Source organism: Equus quagga, unplaced genomic scaffold (genome assembly GCF_021613505.1).
Source record: "Equus quagga isolate Etosha38 unplaced genomic scaffold, UCLA_HA_Equagga_1.0 HiC_scaffold_283_RagTag, whole genome shotgun sequence".
Taxonomy (NCBI): Eukaryota; Metazoa; Chordata; class Mammalia; order Perissodactyla; family Equidae; genus Equus; species Equus quagga.
In genome coordinates this window covers 31,827-52,099 of record NW_025793439.1, presented here as the reverse complement: position 1 = coordinate 52,099, position 20,273 = coordinate 31,827, and positions in this window count along the sequence as shown.

Below are 20,273 nucleotides of genomic sequence, written 5' to 3'. Positions count from 1 at the left end.
AACAGGGGGAAAAAAAGCTGCTTGCTAAAAAACGGAGTCAGAAAGATCCCCAGTGTTGCTGGAAGAGGTATTTTGTCACAAGAGACTGGATGACGGTTGAATCAAGGAGGAAGGTGTCAAAGGGGCTGCTCTTGTTATGGAGAGAGGTTGTTCTCCCCAAAGTTTGAGAGGATGCTGAAACGTTCTACTGGAAAACCAAGAAGCTGAGTGGTAGCAAACAACACAAAGCACCCCTCCAGGAGAACTTTGATCAGTCAAGGTTTATGACTGCAAGGAACGGAAATGGACTCTGGAGACATAAGAAGAAAGGAATCTGTTTGAAAGGATGTTGAGACATCACACAGAACGGCCAGGAAACCCAGAGAACCGGGCTCTGACGAGGGGCAGCGAGGGAATCAAATGAGGTTAGAACTAGGATGGGTGGAGAGACTGTCCTTGAGGGGCGAACGCACCTTGGGTCTGAGAGCCCAAGGTGAGAGGTGAGGATATGGTGGTGGTTGGGAGGGAGGGGGGACCTGGAGTGAGGGTGGCCAGTGAACAGCACTACCCTGGGAACGACTCCTCCCCCTCCTCTTTCTGTTCCTCCTTCTGCCTCTTCCCTCTCCCCTCTTCGCCCATTCTATTCCTCCTCACATTCCATTGCACACCCTGTCTCCTCTCCATCTTCCTCGCCCTCTTTCTTCTCATCCCCTTTCCGCAGCCTTCCTGTCGTCCCGCATCTGCTTCTTCCTTCGCGATCGCCCCTCCACACTCCTCCTTCCCTCGCACGGAATGAATGCCATCAGAACATCGCGATGGGTTTCCACAGTCTGAGAGGAAGGTGAGGGAATAGTTTTCATCCACGCGAGAAGCACAAATGCGTTTCTCTGTGGTCAGGACTCATTGCGGGTCTTTGCGAGGCTGAGTGAGGTGGCCCCAAAGTGGGGCGACTGAGCGACCACAACCGGTTCCTTGGAGTCTGGGCAGCACAAGCCTTAGGAGACCCAGGACGACCCTGAGGCGTCAGTGACTAAGTAAACGTAAGGAACCTCTGTTCCAGCACCAGTCGCATTTGACCGGGCATCAGCTGGAATCTTCCCTTCTAGCAACTCAGGTAAGAAAAAGGCCCTGGTTCCCGGGCGGGACCACCTGGCCCCCTGGTGGCCACCTCGGGAGCGGCGCACGGGGATCCGCACAGAAGCTGCAGGCACCAGGAATGCCAGACAAGGTCAGTTCCAAAGAGAACCAAACATGCACACATAAAAACATCATGTCGTAGGAAGGAAAGTAGGAGGAAGCAGGAAGGAAAGGATATTTCAGGGAGAGCATTCTCCCACCCCGATCTATTTCCTATTCCTTCAAAAAAAACTCATTGAGATTGATTGAGAATAGGTGCACTATGGACTTCGCATAGTACAAATGTATTATTTGATAAGTTTTGACATGTGTATACACTAGTGAAACCATCACCACCATGAATATAGGGAGCATATCTGTCACCCGCAGAAGCTACCATGTGCTCCTTTGTAGTCCCTTCCTCTTCTTCTCCTCAGGTGACCACTGATCTGCTTTCTGTCACTATAGGTTAGGTTGGAATATTAATTGTGTTTTATATATGGAACGATACGTTATGTACTTCTTTATTTGGTTTATTTCACTGAGCAAAATTATTGTGAAATTCATTCATGTTGTTGCATGTGTCAACAGTTCATTCCTTTTATTGTTTTATTTTTATTGCGGTAATATTGGTCTATAACCTCACATAACTTTCAGGTGTACATCATTATATATTATGATTTCCCCGTAGATCACAACATGCTCACCACCTAAAGACTAATTACAATCCATCAAGTTCATTCCTTTTAATTGCTAGAATTCCAGCGTATGGCTATACCACAATTTGTTTATCTGTTAACTTGTTGGGCATTTGGGTTGTTTTCTGTTTCAAGCTATTAAAAATAAAGCTGCTATAAATATTCGTGTGTAAGTCTTAGTATGGACATGTGTTTTCTTTCCTCCATCTAGAAGTGGAATGGCTGGAGTCCAGCCATTATGTCAGGTGTATGATTTACTTTAAAAATATCTGCCAAACTGTTTCCCAAGTTGGTTATGCCATGAGCAGGGTATAGAAGTTGTAGTTCCTCAGCAGTGTCGTCAGCACTTAGTGTGGCTGATCCTTGAACTGTCAGCCATTCTAGTAGGTTTGTAGCAGTGTTTCACTGTGGTTTTAACTTTCAGTTCCCTAGTGACTAATGATGTTGAGTGTCTTTATATGTGCTTATTCAACACACGTATATCTACTTTGTGAAGTGTTTGTTCAAATCTTTTGCCCATATTTAAACATTGTGGGCTTTTTTTAACTTATAGAGTTTTAAGGGGATTTTTTCTTTTCTTTTTTTCCTGAGGAAGATTCTCCCAGATCTAACATCTGTGCCAATCTTCCCCTATTTTGTATGTGAGCCGCCACATCATGGCCACTGACGAGTGCTGTAAGTCCAGGCCTGGGAACTGAACCCCGGCCAATGAAGCGGGGCCCACCAAACTTAACCACTAGGCTGTGGGGCCAGCCCAAGAGTTTTTTAAAAATATATTTTAGATACAAGTTTTTTTATCAGATATAGGCTTTGAAAATCTTTTCTCCCAGTCTGTGGCTTGTCCTTTCATTCTGTTAACAATGTCTCTCAAAGAAGAGAAGTTTTTAGTTGTTTAAAATGTTATTGAGGTCACAATGGTTTGTAACATTGTGAAATTTCAGGTATATATTATTATTTATCACTATTCTGTATAGACTGCATCATGCTCACCACCAATAGTCTAATTTTTATCCGTCACCATATATATGTGCCCCGTTACCCCTTTTGCCAACCCCTCAACCCCATTCCCCTCTGGTAACCATTAATCTATTCTCTTTGCCCACGTGTTTGTTTATCTTCCACATATGAATGAAATCATGTGGCGTTTGTCTTTCTATGTCTGGCTGATTTCGCTTAACATAATACCCTCCAGGTCCATCCGTGTCATTGCAAATGGGGTGATTTTGTCTTTTTTAATAGTTGAGTAGTATTCCATTGTATATATATACCACATCTTCTTTATCCATTCATCCATTGATGGGTACTTGCATTGCTTCCACGTCTTGGCTATTGCGAATAATGCTGCAGTGAACATAGGGGTGCATGGGTCTCTTTGAATTGTTGATTTCAAGCTCTTTGGATAAATACTCACTAGTGGGATAGCTGGATTGCACGGTATTTCTATTTTTAATTCTTTGAGAAATCTCAATACTGTTTTACACTATGGCTGCACCAGTTTGCAGTCCCACCAGCTGTGTATGAGGGTGCCCTTTTCTCCACATCCTCTCCAACTGTTGTTATTTTTTGTCTTGGTAATTGTAGCCATCCTGACGGGGGTGAGGTGATATCTCATTGTAGCTTTGATTTACATTTCACTAATAATTAGTGATGTCGAACATCTTTTCATGTGCCTGTTGGCCATCTGTATATCATCTTTGGAAAAAGGTTTGTTCATATCCTCTTTCCATTTTTTTGATCAGGTTGTTTGTTTTTTTGTTGTTGAGTTGTATGAGTTCTTTATATATCCTGAAGATTAACCCCTTGTCAGATATATGATTTGAAAATGTTTTCTCCCAGTTTGTGGGTTATCTTTTCCTTTTGCTCGTGGTTTCCTTTGCCTTGCAGAAGCTCTTTAGTCTGATGTAGTCCCATTTGTGTATTTTTTCTTTCTTTCCCAAGGCTGAGTAGACATGGTATTGGAAAAGATGCTGCTAAAACCTATGTCAAAGAGTGGACTGCCCATATTTTCTTCTAGGAGTTTTTATGGTTCCATGTCTCACCTTCAAGTCTTTAATCCATTTTGAGTTAATTTCTGTATATGGTGTAAGATTATCTACTTATTATCTACTTTCATTCTTTTGCATGTGGCTGTCCAGTTTTCCCAACCCCATTTATTGAAGAGACTTTGCTTTGTCCATCGTACGTTCTTGGCTCCTTTGTCAAAGATTCGCTGTCCATAGATGTTTGGTTTTATTTCTGGGTTTCCATTCTATTCCATCGATCTGTGTGTCTGTTTTTGTGCCAGTGTCATGCTGTTTTGATTACTATAGCTTTGTAGTATATTTTGAAGTCAGAGATTGTGATGCCTCCAGCTTTGTTCTTTTTTCTCAGGATTGCTTTGGCTATTCAGCATCTTTTGTTGTTCCATATAAATCCTAGTTTCTTTTTTCTATTTCCATGAAGAATGTCATTGGGATTCTAATTGGGATTGCATTGAGTCTGTAGATGGCTTTAGGTAATGTGGACATTTTTACTGTGTTTATTCTTCCAATCCATGAGCATGGAATATCTTTCCATTTCTTTTTGTCTTCTTCGATTTCTTTCAGTATTGCCTTACAGTTTTCAGTGTATAAGACTTTCACCTTCCTGGTTAAATTTATTCCCAGATATTTTATTCTTTTTGTTGCAGTTGTAAATGGGATTGTATTGTTGACTTCTCTTTCTGCTACTTCATTATTAATGTATAGAAATGCAACTGTTTTTTGTAGGTTTATTTTGTACCCCGGAACTTTGCTGTAGTTGTTGATTATTTCTAATAGTTTTCTGTTGGATTCATTAGGGTTTTCTATATACAGAAACATGTCATCTGCAAACAGTGAGAGTTTTACTTCTTCCTTTCTAATTTGGATGCCTTTTATTTCTTTTTCTTGCCTAATTTCTCTGGCCCAAACCTCTAGTATTATGTTGAATAAGAGTGGCAAGGGTATGCACCCTTGTCTTGTTCCTGTTCTCAGAAGGATGGCTTTTAGTTTTTCACCATTAAGTATGATGTTGGCTGTGGGTGTGTCATATATGGCCTTTTTATGTGGAGGAAGGTTCCTTCTATACCCATTTTGTTGAGAGTCTTTATCATAAGTGGATGTTGGATCTTGTCAAATGCTTGCTCTGCATCTGTGGAGATGATCACGTGTCTTTTATTCCTTATTGTGTTAACGTGGTGTACCACATTGATTGATTTGTGGATGTTGAACCATCCCTGTGTCCCTGGTATAAATCCCACTTGATCGTGGTGTGTGATCCTTTTAGCGTATTGCTGTATTTGATTTGCTAATATTTTGTGGATGATTTTTGCATCTATGTTCATCAGTGATATGGGCATGTAATTTTCCTTTTTTCTGTTGTCCTTCTTTAGTGTTGATATCAGGGTGATATTGACCTCATAGAATGAGGTAGGAAGCATCCCATCTTCAATTTTTTGAAATAGTTTGAGAAGCTCGGTATTAAATCTTCTCTGAATGTTTGGGAAAATTCTCCAGAGAAGCCATCTGGTCCTGGACTTTTGTTTTCTGGGATGTTTTTGATGACTGTTTCAGTCTCTTTACTTGTCATTTGTCTATTCAGATTCTCTGCTTCTTGATTCAGTTGTGGGATGTTGTATGATTCTAAGAATTTATCCATTTCTTCTAGGTTATCCAATTTTTGGCATATAGTTTTTCATAGTATTTTCTTCTAATCCTTTGTATTTCTCTAGTATCCTTTGTAATTTCTCCTCTTTCATTTTACATTTTATTTATGTGAGCATTCTCTCTTTTTTTCTTAGTGAGTCTGGCTAAGGGTTTGTCAGTTTTATTTATCTTCTCAAAGAACCAGTTCTTAGTTTCGTTGATTCTTTCTACTGATTTTTCGTTCGTTCATTTATTTCTATTTCATTTATTTCTGCTCTGAATTTTGTGCTTTCCCCCCTTCTGCTGCCTTCGGTCTTTGCATATTCTCCTTTTCTACTTCTAAGTGTAGTTTAAAGTTACTTAGTTGAGATTTTTCTTGTTTGTTGAGATAGGCCTGTATTGCTATGAATTTCCCTCTTAGAACCACTTTTGTTGCATCTGATAAGAGTCGATTTGATGCATTTTCATTTTCATTTGTCTCCAGATATCTTTTGGTTTCTCCTGTGATTTCTTCATTGCTCCAATGGTTGTTCAGTAGCATGTTGTTTGCTCTCCATATATTTGTGACTTTCCCAGCTTTTTTCTTGTAGTTAATTTCTAGTTTCATAGCATTATGGTCAGAAAAGATGCTTGATATGATTTCAATCTTCTTAAATGTATTGAACCCTGCCTTGCTTCCCAACATGTGGTCTATCTTTGAGAGTTTTCCATGTGCACTTGAGAAGAATGTGTATTCTGCTGTTTTTGGGTGGAATGTTCTTACATTTATATTCTAGTTTTTCATTTAATTCCATGAATTCCTTGTTGTTGACTTTCTGTCTGGATGCTCTAGCCATTAATTTAAGTGGGGCGCTGAGGTCCCCTGCTGTTGTGGTGTTACGGTTAATTTCTCCCTTTAGGTCCATTAATAGTTGCTTTATGTACTTTGATGATCCTGTGGTAGGTGCATATGTATTCATAAGTGTTATGTCCTCTTGGTAGAATGTTCCTTTTATCATTATATACTGCCCCTCTTTGTGTCTCATTGTCTTTTTTATCTTGAAGTCTGCTCTGTCTAAAATAAGTGTGGCAACACCTGCTTTCTTTTGTTTGCCAGTTGCTTGCAGTATGGTCTTCCCTCCTTTCACTCTGAGCCAGTGTTTGTCTTTAGAGCTGAGATGTGTTTCCTGGAGGCAGCATACTTTTGGGTCTCCTTTTTTAATCCATCCTGCCACTCTCAGTCTTTTGATTGGAGAATTCAATACATTTCCATTTACAGTTATGGTTGATATATGAGGGCTTATTACTGACATTTTATCTCTAGATTTCCAGTTGTTCTATATTTCGCTTGTTTCTGTGCTCATGTATTTCTCAATGCTATTTCAGTTTGGTGATTTTCTATGATGGTTTTCTCTTTGTTTATCATTTGTATCACTGTTCTGATTTTTTGTTTAGTGGTTACCATGAGGTTTGTAAAAAAGGTCTCGTAGATGAGATAGTCCATTTTCTGATAGCCTGTTATGACCATTAGCCTGATCAGTTTCCATCTCTTTCCTCTTCTCTGTCTAGGTTATTGTTGTCACAAATTATTCCATTTTCTCCTGTGAATTTGTGATTAAAATGAAGGGTTATTTTGAATGCTTTCCTTCCCTTTGTCTTTAGTGTTATAATTAAGTGTTTGCTAACGTGTTCTGACAGAGACCTGCAATTTTCTAATTTTGTCTGTCAATTTATCTCCTTGCTCAAGGCTTTATAAACCTTTTCATTTTCTTTTCAGGTATGAGGGCATTCTTGATCATCTCTTGTAGGGGGGCTCTTGTGGCAATAAACTCCCACAGCTTTTGTTTATCTGGGAAAGTTTTTATTTCTCCAACGTTTCTGAAGGATACTTTCGCTGGCTAGAGTATTCTTGATCGAAAGTTTTTGTGTTTCAGTGTTTTGAATATGTCATTCCACTCTCTGCTGGCCTGTAAGATTTCTGCTGAGAAGTCTGCTGAAAGTCTGATAGGGTTCCTTTGTAGACTATTCTCTTCTGCCTTGCTGCACTGAATATTTTTTCTTTGTCATTGACTTTTGCCCACTTTATTAGTATATGCCCTGGAGAAGGTCTTTTTGCACTGATGTAGTTAGGAGTTATATTGGCTTCATTTACTTGTACTTCCAGGTCCTTCTCCAGGTTTGGGAAGGTCTCAGCTGTTATTTCTTTGAACAAGCTCTCTGCTCCTTTCTCCCTTGATTTTCCCTCTGGAATACCTATAATCTTTATGTTGCATTTCCTAATTGAGTCGGATATTTCTTGGAGAATTTCTTTGTTTCATTTTTTTAGTCTTAGTTCTCTCTCCTCCTCCACCTGAAGCATTTCTATATTTCTGTCCTCTAAATTGCTAATTCTTTCCATAATGTCAGCTCTGTTTTTTAAGGATTCTAGATTGCCTTTTATCTCATTCATTGTGTTCTTCATCTCCAAGATTTCCTTTTGCTTTTTTTTTGGAGTTTCAATCTCTTTTGTGACAAACTCCTTGTGCTCATTATTTTTATTCCTGAGTTCATTGAATTGTCTTTCTGAGTTTTCTTGTAACTTTTTGAGTTTCTTTATGATAGGTATTTTGAATTCTCTGTCATTTAGGTTGTAAATTTCTGTGTCTTCAGAATTGGTTTCTGTCTTGTCATTTTCCTTCTGATCTGGAGCATTAATGTATTTCTTCATGGTGTCTGATGGACTTTTGCCCGTGCGTAGTAGTAGTGTCTGGTTGCAGATTCCACCAGTCACCATGGCGGAGGTGGGGAGGAGTGTCAGGAGCTGTGTTTTCTAAATGTGCTGCATCTGCTGGAAGTAGGGTCCATCTGCTGGAAGTTGTGCTGGTAAGGCTCGTCTACATTTGCAGGCTGCCTATGCTTGCCAGGTCCCACTTGCAGACACAGGAGCACTGGTGTGGGTCTGCTGTCCTGATCCACCAGCCGAGCTGGTGCCCCAGGTGAGAGGGGATTGGATGGGCATTTCTTTCATATGCACCCACTCTGCACTCACTGGCAGACATCTGGGCTGCTGGGCTTTTGGGGAGTGTCCACGTGGTGGCCTAGCCGCCTTGGTGTGCAGCTAATGGGCTCCAATGGGCTGAGATGTAACTCTGAAAGTGAAAGTGTTCCTGTGGTGGCCTGCCTGCTCCCACATCTTCTCCCAGAGTTGCATGCCGGATGCTGTCTGAAGTCCTGTGCCACAGATTGCTGCTACTGTAGAGGGTGAGGAGATCCACTTACCTCCATCCACTGCATCCTGGGATCCAGCACACCTAGCTTCAGATGTATGGCTGTGTGGATCTCTCAGATGTCCTATTCTGCTGTATGGGTGTCCTCCAGAAGTCTTTAGTTTTGATGAAATGCAATTTACTGATTTGTTCACTTATGGATCACGTTGGTGCAGGAGTTAAGAAAGACTTATCACCTATGCTTTCTTCTAGAACTTTTTTAATGTTAGCATTTATATTTTTAAGTTTATGATCCATCTTGAGTTAATTTTTCTATTTATTGTGAGATACGAATCAAAGTTAGTTTTATAGGTAGATAATTGTTTCAGCACCATTTGCTGTAAAGACTATCCTTTCTCTACTGACTTGCCTTTGCACCTTTCTCATACATCAGTTGTCCATATATGTGTGGGTCTACTTCTGGACACTCTATTCTTTTCCATTGATCCATTTGTCTATTTTGATGTAAATGTCACATTTTCTTGATCATCATAGCTTTATAAGTCTTGAAATGAGGGAGTGTTAGCCTTGAAACTTTGTTCTCACTTGTCCAAGTTGTTTCCCTAAGTCCTTTGCATTTCCCTATGAATTTTAGAATCAATTTGTCTATTTTTACAAAAAACTTTGCTGGAATTTTGATTGGGATTTCATTGAATCCATAGATCAGTTTGAGGAGAATTGACACCTTAACAATATGGAGTCTTTTCTTTTCAGCAAAAGGGAAGCTTTATTGAGGCCTCAGGGCCATGGGGCTCAGGCAGGAGGCCACACTTCAGGCAAAGGAAAAGCCAGAGGAGGCGCCTTATATGACCTTCTTTGGGCACAGTTTGTTGGAGTGGCTGTACTTTTCTTGTGGCAGTTGACAGAGTGCGGGTGCAGGTGAGCATAACACTTGTAGCAGAGCATCTTGTCATAGCTGTATTTCTAGGTGAGCTTGCAGAGGGAAGGCTAGATGAAGTGACCCCACAGGTGAAGCACCAAGTGTAGGATGGACTCCTTCTCCATATTGCAATCTGAAAGATTGTGGCCATCTTCCAGCTGTTTGCCCAGAAAAATCAGATGCTGCTGGTCAGGCAGGAGGCCTCCCTTATCTTGGATTTTTTAGCTTTCATATTCAATAATATTGAGTCTTCTGAACCATGAGCAAAGGATTTCTCCCCGTTTATTTAAGTCATCTTTAATTTCCCTTGGCAATCCTTTGTAGTTTTCAGCACGTAGGCTATTCATCTATATTCGTTCTGTTGTAACTGGGTTTTAGAAAAATTCCATTTTTGTGATTGTTTGTTGTTAGCATATAGAAGTACAATGAATTTTCATATATTGATTGTGTATCCTGGAACCTTGCAAAAACAAGTTACTAGCGGTAGTAGGTTTTTGCTTTGCACATTCCATTGGGTGGTCTGCATAGAGGGCCAGGTTGTCTGTGAATAAAGGCAATTTGACTTCTTCCTTTCCAGCCTAGATGCCTTTTGTTTCTTTTTCCTGCCTGGCTGCATTGGACAGAACTTCCAGCAAAATGCTGACTAAAAGTAGTGAGAGCATACATCCCTGTCTTCTTCCTAATCTCAGATAGAAATTATTTACCATTAACGAAAATATTAACTGTAGGTTTTTCATAGATGTCCCTTATCAGGTTGAGGCATTTCCCTTCTCGTCCTAGTTTGCTGAAAGCTTTCCTTAGGAATGCTGTAATCTGTCAAGTGCTTCTTCTGTATTTGTTAAGATGATTATATGTGAAATATATTTAATACATGTATCATATATATCCTATATTTGTAGCGTTTTTAGTACGGCAATATGTCAGCCAATGAAATGGATTGATTTTTAAATATTAAAACAATCTTGCATTCTTGAGACAAACCCCACTTAGGCATGAGGGATTATCCTTTTTATATATTGTTGGATTCAATCTGTTAAGGTTTTGTTTAGAATTTTTTTCATCTATGTTTACGAGGGATATTGGTCTGTAGGTTTCTCTTTTTGTAATATCTTTGTCTGCTTTGGGTGTCAGCAGAATGCTGGCCTCAAAGAATGAATTGGGAAGTATTTTTCCCTCTGGAAAATACTTTTGGAAGAGCTTGCACAGGATCATTATTATTTATTCCTTGAATGTTTGGTAGATTTCACCAGTGAAATAATCTGGGCCTGGAGTTTTCTTTGTGGGAAGGCTTTTAACAGCAAATTTAATTTCTTTAATAAATACAGGACTATTTTTGTTTTCTATTTCTTCTTGAGTGAGCTTTGGTAGTTTACGCCTATCGACAAATTTATCTATTTCATGTTGTTGGTTTTATTGGCATAAAGCTGTTTACGATATCCGAGTATTATTCTTTTAAGGTCTATAGCATCTCTGTCCAATATACATATAATATGAGCCACACTTAATTTTTCTGGTAGCTACACCAAAATCCTTTAAAAACCCAGATGAAACTAACTAATGATACAACTTATTTAACCTAGTACATCTAAAATATTACAATTTTAGCATGCAATCAGTATAAAAATTATCAATGAGATATTTCACATTTTTTTCCATGCTAACTCTTCAAATTTGGTCTGTATTTTACAGGTGCAGCACATTTCAAGTCAGATTAACCACAATTCAAGTGCTTATTAGTCACATGTGGCTGGTGGTTACTGTGTTGGATGATGCAGGTCTGTAGGAGCTCCACTAATTTAACCTCTTTCATTCCTGGTATTGATTACTTGTACTGTTTCTGTTTTTTTCTAGACAAGTCTAACTAGATGTTCATCAATGTCATCGATCTCTTCAAAGAATAGGCTTTTAGTTTTATCTCTATCGTTTTTCTATGTTCTCGTTCAATTTTTCTGCTCACATGTTATTATTTTATTATGCTTGCCTTAGATTTACTTTGCTCTTCTTTTCCAGCCTCCTAAAGTAGACACCTAGATCCTTGATTGGAGACCTTTCTTGCCTCCCACCTCCCCAGACCAACATAAGCACTTTATTCTTTAATTTTCTGCTAAGGCTGCTAGGGAATTTATCAGATAAATTGGGCTAGTTTCTACTTGGTTTTCATTCACTTCAAAATATTTTAAATTTTTCCCTGTAAAGCACAAGGGAAATTCTTCTTTGGCCATAGTTATTTAAGAATGTGTTGTTTAATTTACACATATTTTAAGATTTTCTAAAACCCTTTCATCATTGGTTTCTAGTTATTTCTTTGTTGTCAGAGAACATACTTGGCATGATTCCAATCGTTTAAAATTTTTGAGATTTTTTTTGACAGCTTAGAGTATGGTCTATTTGGGTAAATGGTTCATGTTCAAAATGTATTCTGTTGTAGCTGATAGAGCATTCCACAAATCAGGTTGGTTGACAGTGTTGTTCAGGTCTTCTATATGCTTGTCGACTTTTTTGATTACTTGTTCTATTCATTACCAAGATAGGAGCATTGATGTCTCCAATCACAATTTTGGGCTTATCTATTTATCCTTTATGTTCGACTAATTTTTTGTTTTATATGATCTGAGGCTCTGTTATTGGGCACGTGCCTGATTAGAATGGTTGTGTGTTCCTGAAAAATGATCCCTGTATCATGAAGTAATGTGCAGGGTAAGAATTTTATAACAGAATGCTTCCATTTTCTCCCTCTCATCCTTTTTGCTCTTGTTGTCATCATACATTTCATTTTTACATGCAGTATAAACCCCACATTATACTTTAAAAGTTTTTGCTTTATCCAGTCAATTACTTTTTTCTTTTAAAGGTATGCTTATTTTTTTTGGTGAGGGTGATTGGCCCTAAGGTAACATCTATTGCCAATCTTCCTCTTTTATTTATTTGTTTATTTATTTATCTATCTACCCAAAGCCCCAGTACCTAGTTGTATATCCTAATTGTAGGTCCTTCAAGTTCTTCTATGTGAGACACCATCTCAGCATGGCTTGATGAGTGGTGCTAGGTCTGTGACCAGGATCTAAACTGGTGAACTCTGGGCTGCCGTAGCGGTGTGCATGAACTTTACCTCTATGCCTCCAGGCCAGCCCTTTTAATTACTTTAAGGAGATTAAAATTAAGAAGGAAATGCCTTTTTTGTTTCTGCATATTAGTACCATCTCTGTGCTCATCATTTCCTTAAGTAAATCCACACTTCTCTCCAGTATCTTGTTCCTTCTGGCTGATGAACTTCTGATAGCATTTCTCATAGGGAAAGTCTGATGGAAGTGGATTCTTTCAGGCTATGTTTGTCTGAAAAGTCTTCATTTCATCCTCGTTTTTGAAAGATATGTTCACTGGGTACAGACTACTGGGCCGACATGAATTTTCTGTTCAGTGTTTTCTCAATATTGCTCCAATGTCTTCTTGTTTGCATAGTTTTAGGTGAGAAGTCTGTAGTCTATCTCATTTTGGTTCAGCTACATGTTTCTTTTTCTCTAACTGTCTTCATGATTTTCTATTTTCCTTTGGCGCCCAGCAGCTTTATTAGGACATCTCTCATGTGCTTTCCTTTTATTTTCGTGCATTGGGTTTTTTGTGCTTTCTTGATGTGTGGATTTTTTCTGGTCTTTCATTAATTCAAGAGAATTCTTCAAATATTTCTTATTCCCCATTCTCCCTTCTCTTTCTGGAACTCCAATTATACAAACATGGAACCATATAATGTTAGTCAACACCTTTGATACTCTCTATTTTTTTTGGTCACTAATTCTTTTCCCTTGCATCTTAGTTTGGTCAGTTTTATTGATCTATCTTCAAGGTAACAGACTCTTTCCTCTACTGTGTCTATTTTGTGGGTAAGTCCAGTGAAGAAGTTCTTCATCTCCAAAGTTACCAGCATGGCCGGCCTGGTGGCATAGTGGTTAAGTTGGCACACTCCTCTTTGGCAGCCTGGAGTTGACAGGTTGGGATTCTGGGCACAGACTAAGCCCTGCTCATCACACCAGGCTGTGGTGGCATCCCACATCAAATAGAGAAGATTGGCACAGATGTTAGCTGAGCAACAATATTCCTCAAACAAAAAGAGGAAGATTGGTAATAGACGTTAGTTCAGGGCCAACCTGCCTCACAAAAAATAAAAATGAAAAATCAAGCAGTTGCTGCCCTAGTTAGCTGCTGTGCATCACAGGCTTCTAGTTCCTTCTTCAGTGTATGGCTTTTACTGTGGGCTTAGTGTGAGACCTGAGGTGCTGCAGGGCTTTTTCTCAGCATTTCTGCTCCACTCAGCTCTAATTCGCCTGCATCATAGAGGGGTCTCTTGCTGCACTCTAGCCTCTCCTCTAGAAGTAGATTAGACTGCTTTTGCTCATTTCTCAGTCCAAGGCTCATGGAGGAAAGGTGACATTTCAGTTCTCCTGTTTTAGCCTCAGTCTTAGGCAGGCACTGTGTACCAAACCTCAGGCCACGTGTGCCTCAACACTACTGTTTCTGTGAGCTCTCTCTTGTGGTAACGGACCACCACCTTTGAATGATGGGAAGACTTGGGCAAGAACAAGTCTCCTGCCACTTATCCGGTGGTGGACAGCTTTTTCTTCTAGCCCTGCCCCAACAGCAGCTGACTTATACCTGGGACCAAGGGTTGGAGTTTCTTGCTCCAGCATCAATGGTAGATGACTTTCATTGCATATGAGGGAAGTGACTAGGTTTTGCACCTCTACCACAGTGGTGGCTGATCTTGATCTGCATGCCTGCACCACTGAGGCAACCTCAAGAGACTCTCTTGCCCTGCCTGACTCATTTTTCTGTGTGAACCATTGGTGGAGGCCTGAGGAAAAGACTTAGCAAATGGGGGAAAACCTACCTAGTATCTGAACCTCTCAGAGATTGTGAACTGTCATGATAGCCCACATTTGCTCTTTAAGAAATGGTTAAAATTTCAGTTATTTTCTCCTTAACATCTTAGATGGCTGCCATCGTTCACTTCCATTATCTTCCAAAGATGAAACCGTTCATGTGTATGTCCCTCCTTGGAGGGGTTTATCATGCTTTGGACTTCAGTTTACCCTGTGGCCTTGCGACCTCAGCTCTCTGGTGGGCTCAAAATGGGTATGATTTTGTAGATCGTCCAGCTTTATTCTTGTTGTTAGAATAGAAACAACTTTCTTTTACAGTTTCCCACATCTTAAGCACATGTGAAATTATACTCCCATTTTATAGAATCCTTATCTTTTCATCTACTTTGGGACTAATTTCTGCTCAGCACACCACATAAATCCCTTTTCCTGATGACAACTTCTTAGGAGGCCATTAGATGGGGATAATGAGCACCTTGGAGATCCCTGCCAACTAGCCTAGCCCTATACACTTAGTGCTGCAGAAGAACCTTGGTACAGGTCAATTGACATTTACAATTGTCATCCAAAGCTCTAGTTGAGTTTTTGTAATGGGGCTCTTTCTCCTTCATTACCGTCCTAATCTTTGTACAAGTTGGCGATTGGGGTTATATTTGCTGAGATTTTTCCAGAGGCAGTTAAGATTTGCTGGGATTCCAGTTTCTGGTCAAATGTGGGCAGCAGAGTGAAGAGGACCTTCTCGGCATGGAGAAAAGAGAAAGAAATGTAATATTACACGGACACTCCACATCTTTATCATCCTCAGAACAGTAGCCTCAATGAAAATGGAACTGGGTAATTGAAATACTTATTTCTCCAAGCACGTGATGGTGAAAATTGGAAAAATTGGCTTTGTTGTTTAAATGATTGTGTACTCAGATTGAGCCTGAAGGTACATAAGGTGCAGACTCCACTGAAAAAGTTGCAAAGCTCTGAAGGTGCGGAGAGAGTGCAATTGTCCAACTTCACATCTTTCCCGCCTTCCAAATTTTTTTCATTTTGCCTGATCTCGTGGTCCCAGGTCCAGCCTTAAATATACGTGTAACTACGGGAGGCAATATCAGTGCAAAAGCCACAAAGTTCATACCCTTAAATTTGATAATGCTTCCTCCCAAAGGTGTTGTAACTTCCTATCATGTAGAAATTAGGTTGACACGGCCCAAGTATATTAGTATACTTGGGCTGCCATGACAACACACCACAGATTGGGTGGCTTAAACAACAGACGTTTCTGTCTCACTGTTCTGGAGTCTGGAAGTCCAAGATCAGGGTGCTGGTAGAATTGGTTTCTGGTGAGCCCTCTCTGGCATTTGGAGAATGCTGCCTTCTCACTGTATCCTCGCGGAGACTTTTCTCTGTGCATGGAGAGAGAGCTCTGAAACCTATGGACCTTTTTGTCCAGGACAGACAAATTAAATTCTCAGTGATTTAGGAATACTGCTTAAAATCTCGTGAAGGAGCAGGAGTGAATCTTGCCCAGCCCTCTACTTGGTCCTTGAGGATCGTCGTGGAATGGCAGACTTTGAGCCAAAGAAAAGGCATAGAGGATGCCCAACCCAATGATCCTGGGGTTAAGACTGTCAAACCCTAAAGTGTGAGTGAACCCAGGGATCTAGGTGAATTAATCTCTTCGCCTTTCACAGAATTGGTTACCCAAGTTCAGAGAGCAGGAAAAAGAGATTGTACAGATCAGAGTCAGCACCTGAGGGTCCAGGAAGACAGGAATGTCTGACCAATTGGATGTAGAGTGTGAGAAAAAGAATGGCAGTCAAGGAACGCTCTAAGAGTTTTTGGCCTGAGCATATGGAAAGGTGTAGTCGGCATCAAGTAAGGTGGGAAAGTTGCAGGTGCCGCAAGTGGTAGGGAGAAAGTCAAGAATCAAGTTGAGGGCCCCGGGAGCCTTGCTTGAAAGGACCCTCCCTCCTGACATCTCCGTTCCTCATCTGCCTGAATCTTCTTGGAGGTTGGAGATGCCTCCATCTCAGCACTTGGCCCCTTGTTGTCCTGGACGTCTCCCCTCCCACCTCCTCCAGGCAACTTGGTTGCCCCCCAGTGGGTGACCTTCCCTCCGCACTTGGAGGCCTCACAAAGACGCGTCTCTAGGGCGGGTCAGAAGTGCTGTGGGGACGAGGCAACTCACTCCAGGACTGGAACTGGTGGACCTGGTGGACCTCTCAGCGCATCACTGTCCTGCAATGAACGGGGTCTTTCGTGTGGGGCTCCCTTTTGGAGAAAGCAGGGAGAGATCAGCCTGTGTGGAGTGAAGAGAGAGTGGCACCAGGGAGGCCAGGCCAGCAGGGTAGTGCCAAGTTCTCGATGCAAAAGACTCAGGTTTTAGGGTTAATTTTGAATTTTGTAATTAAAAACTATTTGGAAATATGTTTTCTTTCTTGTTATATGAAGACTTACATAGTATCCTTGATTTTGCCTCTTGGCCCACACACCTGCACTATTCACTATCTGGCCCTTACAAACAAGTTTGCTGAACTCTGCACTAAGCAATGCCAAACACTTCCCAGAAGGGACACCCAGGAGTCACTTTCAATCACTTCTGCATCTTGGACGATTCTCCTGACAACCGATAAATTCCCTTTCTTGGCTTGAGATGATTAGTATTTGGTTTGTTGTCATTTGCAGTAAAACGTTAATACATACTAAGTAAGTTAAATATGTAGTTAAAATATTTAAAGATTAGACACAATTAAAGGGCAAAATTGAGATAGAAAATCGTGCTGAATCTGAGCTGGGAAAGAGCTTTTGTGATCTGGTGTGATCATCTACCTCTTCAGAGAATTCACCAGCATTCTTGATAAAATGCTGACAAAGTACAATAAGTTTAAGAGTTCCATGTGGAAACCCTGCTCAACTGATTATTAATTTTGGATGGAACAAAATAACCTTGAAGCATTTTCGTAAGAAATGTAGTTGTCTTTTCCCAGACATTCTTCTTCTCTATTTGGCTTAATGATGATTAGCAATGAATCTTTTCATAGTTTCTATCTATCAAGACAGAAATATTTGAATTGGCTTAGGTATAAAATTCTGCTCTTGAGATAGGCTTGAAATGAACATTTGACACATGACTGTAAACAAATTGTAGGTGAGATTTTTTTAAGGAAAAATATTTGACTATATGAAAATTAAGAATGAGTCTATGCGCATGTAAAACTGGACACCCAGTTACAGGGAAAGTACAAAATCGGAGAAAGTACGTGTAGCATGTAAAAGAAAAACTGATTCATACCTAGAATAAGTTTTTCAAACACCAACAAATCAATAAAACCCAAAAGGTTATATCCGCCCAAACTGAATTTTAGGAGTTAGAGACGCTGGGTGATTTGATCTGTAAGTATTTTGTTTTCTTGCATACGCAGGGGCTGCAGGTGCCAGAAGAGTCCCACATTGCTTTGCTGCTCCTCTAGTGATGTTATTCCTTAAAGGCAAGCACATTAAGGGCTAATTTATAGTTGGGGAAAGCAGTGATATCATAGATTCCATTGCACAATTTGCACTGACAGATGGTACCTCAAAACCTCCACTAAAAAAACCTCTTCCACATCTCTCGAAAGGTAGGAAAGATACTCCACTTTCTCCTGTGTGCTCAAGTGTACTGATTGCAGCAAGTTCCAAGGACTCAAGAGTGTGAGAGAAAAAGAATCCCAAGACTTATTGTCCAAAAGAAAATATGACACTTCCCTTTCTTTTAGCAGGGTATGGGGATTGGTCAACGTTTCTGGAAATAACCCTCGGAAAATTATGGAGTGAGGGTGAAAATGAGCTCCTCTGTGAGAATCCCTCCTTTCGCGTCCATTCAGACTTTTGGGGGTTACTCTGTGTGCATGTTTTACAATTTGGTATCTGGTAATAATCTCTATAGGACAGCAAACGAGTGTGTCTTGTGAAAAAGACATGGTCTCCCGTGAAGAGGGTGTAATACACCACTATGAATGGAAGCGATTACTCTCACCTGCTGAGAAAACAAAGGAGAGGAAACTATCCAGTAGTCGTGATGAAAAAACATCCTGCAACTTAAAGACATACAGTCTCTCACTGAAAGGCTGATGGTGTGCCCAACCAAAGGAAGAGAAAGGAGCCAGAGTAAGATACATCAGATATGAGTGTCAGAACTCCAGGCGTGAAGAAATGATCCTAACAGCCTCTAGTGAAAAAAAGTCTCAATAAAAAAGGTCAGGTCTCAGAATGTCATTGAAATACTTGATAACATTAGTGCTAGGAGAAAAAATTTTTAAGTTACAGTTTTACCAAGAGCAAAACTTTCAAATTTGTGAGGGTGTATTACAGATGTCTACTTAGAGTAAAATGAGAGCAAAAACCAAGAAAAAGGAAGACACGACGTCTAAGAAACAGGAGATTCAAAATAATAGAAGAGGGAAAGGAAGCCTCAGGATGACAGGTATGCAGTTAGCCTAAAGAAGAATTAGAGACGTGAGCAGGATGGAGAACTCCGTGTGAGGGGTCTCGAAAAACATTAAAATAAAACTGAGGATTCATGTGATACTTTTTGCCAGTTTGGAAAATACAAACGATCTAGGAATTCCAAACAGAAGTGTAAAGAGCTTAAAACTCATCATTACCACCCTCACAACAAGAAAAGAGCTGAACAAACTGACAATCAACAACTCTTCTTAGTTCCATCAGAGAACTGAGGTCACAGGGCAAGAAAACACCCACAAAACTGGAGAGACAGGGAAATACAGAGAATCACAAAGTGCCTGGATCAGAAACCATATCACTAGAGCCAGCAGCATTGGATATTGACACTTAAAGGGGAATTGACTGCTTGCTGGAGCTGAGTGGGACTGGCTTGGGAGGAAAAAACTCCTGGGGGCCCAGCTTATGGAGGCTCCCAAACTTTTGGGAGTGTTATCTCCAGGAGTCTCAACAGATTGTCAGAGTGAGGATCAGAGAACAATTCCCTCATGCTTCTGGAGGGGGAGGGGAAAAGTAACCATTTACAAATATGCCCAGTGCATTCTGTCCTTCTTAAAAGGCTGCCCTCAAGGAAAAGTAGTTTGCCAGAGCCTAACCAATGTGGAGGAAAGGAAATACCCAGTTCCAGTCCCTTCTAGCCATTCCATTTGACATAAGGGGGAAAAAAGCTGAGAAGCACTTGTGAAGGTCACAGTCTAAGGGCATAGGCCCACTAAAAGATCGAGACCTCATATAGGACTACAGCACACTTCCCCTCTCTAACACCTTACCACCATATCACTAGAGCTCCTGTATAGTAACAGGGGACTGCAGTGTAGAGAATGACAAGACTCAGACTCTATTAAAGCAGTCTCTAGAAAAACCCAAAACAACCAGGAAGGCAAAAACAAGGACGCTAGAGGAAATTTTTGTCTCTGACACCTACAGCTACAGCAAACAGTACACAGCCTAACTCCTGGCTGGATAAACATAATACCTCACACTGAAGATCTATATAACTCAGTTCCTTTTACCCAATACATCACGTCTAGTTTTCAACAAAAAACTTGAGGGGCATGCTAAAACGCAAAGAAAACAAAACCCAGTATGAGGAGTCAAGGCAAGCATGAGAACCAGACTCAGATATGACAGAAACTTGGAATTATCAGACCAAGAGTTGAAAATAACTATGCTGAATATGATACAAGCTCTGAGGGGAAAAGTGGAAAACATAAAAGAACAGATGGGCAATGTGAGCAGAGAGATGGAAACTCTAAGAAAGAGTCAAAAGGAAATGATAGAAATCAGAAACAGAAAAGAAGAATGCCTTTGATGAGCTAATCAGTAGCGTGGATATGGCCAAAGAGAGAATCAACGACCTTGAAGAG